Genomic DNA, 5,000 nt, shown 5'->3' with positions numbered 1-5,000 from the left:
TAGCATTCTGAATTCTTCAGACCATCAGAACCTTATGCATAAGTCTAATAAAGGTAGCACAAGCCGTTTTCAGACCAAAAGGCATTCTAACAAATTGCATTAGACCTTTGTTGCTTGCAAAAGCGTATACTTCTTGACTGGTCTGACAGAGGTATTTGCCAATACCCTTTTGTTGGGTCAAGCTCGAAGATCTTTTTGTTTGAAAAATACCTAATGCACCATCAGAGTTTGGCATTGGCTACAATCAAATACAGTAGTATCATTAAGTCCTCTGAAATCTAAACAGTTTTAAGTGATCCATCAGTTTTCTTAACAAGTACAACTGGTGAACAATATGGAGAATTAGAAGGTTCAATGATTCCCATTTCAAGCATTTTATAAATTTCCCCTTGTTAAAAATGTCTACCAGATGATGAGGAATTGGATAAGGTTTCTTAGCAATAGGAGTAGCTGTTTCCAAATTAATTACATGTTCTATACTAAAATGTATAGCCAGGTTCATCCGAGAAGACGTCACTGAAATCAGCTTTTAATTTTTCAAGTCCATTATCTGCCTTTCATTTAAATCTTCACACCAATTAAGACCATTAAGAGTTTAGCATTACTGTAATAACATCATTACAGTCATTAGTTTCAAAGTACATAGCTTCCTTTTCGTCTGGTAATCATATTCTTCCAGCACACAAAGTTGAACCACATTTTTCACAGAGTCCTTTCTACGATAGTTTTTTCTCAACATGTTGATATGAAAGGCTTAGCCTTATTTCGGATATTTACCAGATAATCAACTCCGTTTTCTTTACACTCAATCACAGGAAAAGGTCCACCCATTGCATAATTAATTTATTGTTATCTGAAGGCAATAATACAAAAACTTCATCATTCACAGTTAGTGTGCGATTTTTAGTTTTCACATCATAATACTTTTTATAAGATCTACTACTGACTTCTGCATTAGATGCAGCTAATCTCGCAGATTCCTTAAAACGCGATCTTAGATCAGTTATATATTCATAAACATTCTTACATCAAAATTCAAATCTTCTTTTTGACCAGAGTTCATGAAAGATGCTAAGGGGGGCCCCTCACAGGTCGACCATATAGTAGTTCGAATGGAGAAAATTTTAAGGAATCATTAGGGATTTCTCTATATGCAAATAAAATAGCAGGAATAATCTACCCCAAACCTTCGGTCTGTCTCCCACACAATTTTTTAACATTGACTTAACCCACACCATTAAGCCTTTCTACAGCTCCATTACATTTGGTGGTACGGGGTCGTATAAAGAGCTTTAACTGAGAGTAATCGGGTTTACTTCTGCCATCAGATCAGATCAAAATTGAGTTCCTCTATCTGGAAGTATTTCCCTTGGGGATTCCAACCCTAGAAATATTTCTACTAAAGACTCTGCTACGGTGACTGAATCAATTTTCCTTAAGGGGACTGCTTCCGGAACCTAGTTGCATAATCAATTAGTGTAAGAATTTGTATTGTGACCCCTGTCAGAACAAGGAGAAAAAGGTCCAACGATTTCTAGCCACTCTAGAAAAAGGTTCGGCAACAACAGGAATAGATTTCATAGGCACTCGGCTAATGCGCCTTTAGCGGATACTTTTTGGCACACATGAACGACTTGCAATAGCGTTTTATATCGCTCCTATACCAGGCCAAAAGAACTTCTGAAATACTTTAAATCTAGTTTTTCTATGAGAGAAATGACCGCCAGTTAAAGAATCATGAGCCGGGTTTGAGTACCTTATCTCTGTACATCTCAGGAACCACAAGCTGTTTAGTGCCCATTTCATGCAGGTTTTACTTTTGAGCAGAATCTGTAGATCGAACCGTTACGCATTTTATATTTTACAGAACGGGATTTTACGTTTTCCTCTCTTCCGCTTTCTAATTTCTCCCTTATCAGTTTTAAGGTCTTACAGGATTTCTGTGCTTTGATTAAAGAAGTTTTGTTTATCTCAATGCTGTCATCAGCAGGGCATTTTAGTTTTGAATTTACATTCGGTTTGCTCTTATCTGCTCTTGTTGTTCTTCTCATCTATAGAATATCGACAAGAATTCTCGCTACATACCTGCGTACTTTCAGTGGAAAAGGAAATGTAGGCTTGTCAGGGAAATCGGTTAGGTCACAGGAAGAAGGTAGATTGGGTAGGTCACAGAGGTCAGGTTCTTCAGGGGGTTCACAGAGGTCAGGACTAGCGCAGGATGTTAAGGTAGCCCCCATCAGTAGTAGCGGGTTGGGTCATCAGGACAGGATTGGTTCGGGATCTTCACACCTAGAACACATCCTATTAGCACTTCTGCAAATTTTATCGGTGCAGCTATAGCGTTTGCCCTCCAGTAAAGAACTTTCTTTTTATGAAACACCCAATTTAGGAAAATAATTTGGTCTACCCAAATAATCATAAACCTTTACCATTTTTTCCCCAAATTTTTACTTAGAATTGACCAAAGAGTCTTTAAACTATTATAGTTGAGCACCCAGCGTCGAGCATAAATTCAACAGGGTTATAAAACAAAATCCATTAGAATCAAAAAAACACAGCTATTAGGTTAAGTTCTGCCTCAAAAACAAAATAACTTTATCATTAGAAAAAAAAACTTTTACCTCTGAAATTCCGGGGTTATCAGGGCAGTTTGGTTTGATATGTCCGTTTTAACCCCAAGGCATGACAAACAAATTTTATCAATAGTTCCCTTACTCTAGACTGGCTGAAAGGTTTAGGCTGGGGAAACTTCAGTGCTTTGCCGCGTACAAAAGAGCGCTTCATACCTGTCAGCTGCTTTGGCCATCTCAGTTGCGCTGGAAAATTCGCGTTCTTTTAGAAAAACACGCAACTCAGAATTACAACTACAAAGAAACTGTTCCTAATCATAAAGTCAAAAAGAGAATCATAACTTTTATGAACGCTACTAAGAGAAATCCATCTATCTAAATATTGCTCCATTCGAACTAAAAGTTGCACATAAGATTCTTTTTTCAGTACATTTACACTCCCTAAATTTCCTCCTATACATTTGGAATCAACCGAGTAACTTCTTAATAAAGCAACTTAAGCTTTTCATAATCATTTAAAAATTTCTTCAGCAGAGATACATATACTTTAAGTGCACCCGGGCCCCTTAATAAAGATCCCAAATTACATGATAATTTCCCCTTTCTTCCAATTATGCAAGAGAGCTAAACGTTCAAATCTAAGTAAATAAGAATCTATTTCATCTTGCCCGTCGTTAAAGGTAGGAAGTCTAAGGCCAAACATATAAATTAGCATTTACGCTCTTATTCGCACTTGCATCAACATCAACCGTTTCAATTCTTTCGCCAGGTGAGCGCAATTTAGCTAAAAACGATTCATGAGCTCTACGCTTCTCCGCTTCTTTTAACTCGAGCTCTAATTTCTTAAGTTCTCGTTCGCCACGCTCTCCCTTTCGGCTTTATCTTTAGCTAATTTCTGCTCTTCTTCAACTAATTGCTGAAATGCATCAGGCTAATTCCAAGCGCCTGACTTCTCTTAAGATATCTACAAGAGAACTCATCATGTAAGTTACATAAAAAAAAAGCAATTTCACTAACGCAATGATAAATTTACACATCACACCCGGATAAAGACAACACGGGCGCAAAATAAACTGGCACCATAAAAGCGTACACTAATCACAGCCGATTGCCATGTCACGTAATTAGTTCTCAAAACACGAACCAAACAGTGAATCCAAGAAGTGAATACAAACAACTTCAAATTAACTCGCTTATTGCAGGGCTACACGGGGAATCCCTCGTTTCAATTAAGTTTTGAAAAAGTACACCGACACTACAATAAAATTACATTTGCCTCACCTGTATCTCCCTTTATAAAAATTTGCGCATTTCAGGTTTACAGCCCCTCACCGTCCCAGAACAACCGTAGTAATAAATAACAGTAGTAGTAGTTGTAGTAGTATTAGTAATAATGGTAGTGGTGCTCGTCTTAAACAATTGGGAACCGTAGTAGCGGTAATATGCAAATAGTAGCCAATGTAACAACCAAACTATAAAAGATAAAAACCAGCGTTAACTTATTTTTAAAAAAAAACTCCAAAAAAAACAGACTAAACACCCAGGAGAATTAAGAGTATTGCTGAAAGACCAATCATACTCACTGCGCCATTGTAGGGGTTTTCTATTTAATTGGTCTAAGTAATTCTCTGATGTCTTATCAGTGTTTAATTTGGGTGGAGATGGATAACAGCTTTGATATATTCATTTTTTCGAGATATATATATTCAACAACCCATAACCATACATAAAACAAAAGAATATTGGTTTGGTTAATAACAATCACATGGATGGCATAAGCACTTGAAGTACTGCTTGATTGTGAAGGGGGTAATGCATAAACACTGCCCGTTCTTGGTTTTATATATATATATATATATATATATATATATATATATAATATATATAATATATATATATATATATATATATATATATGTATGTATGTATGTTACATATTTATAAAAATATAAAAACGTACACATGTTACATACATATATATATATATATATATATAATAATATTTTATATATATATATATATATATATATATATATTAAACATAAACACACACACGCACACACCCCACACCACACACACACACACACCCCACACACACACACACACACACACACACACACCACACACACACACACAACATATATATATATATAATATTTTATATATAAAATATATTTTATATATATATAATATATATATTATATATTTTATCGTGGAGTGTGTTCTCCAGTTGCATTTAGCTTCGTATAGCACCACGTTGTCCCCTACGCGGGGTACTATGTAATCCCGATGCCCATTTTCTATTTCTCCCCTTTTAATTATTTTAATTTCCTCTTTTAAATTTATACCAATTTGCTTTTGTATATTACTTTAATTTTATTTAGGCCTTTCGTTTATTATGCTCTAGTGTCCCTTATTTTGTAGGTTTTT

This window comes from Penaeus monodon, chromosome 39 (assembly GCF_015228065.2).
Source record: "Penaeus monodon isolate SGIC_2016 chromosome 39, NSTDA_Pmon_1, whole genome shotgun sequence".
NCBI classification, from domain to species: domain Eukaryota; kingdom Metazoa; phylum Arthropoda; class Malacostraca; order Decapoda; family Penaeidae; genus Penaeus; species Penaeus monodon.
This window is presented reverse-complemented; position numbering follows the sequence as displayed.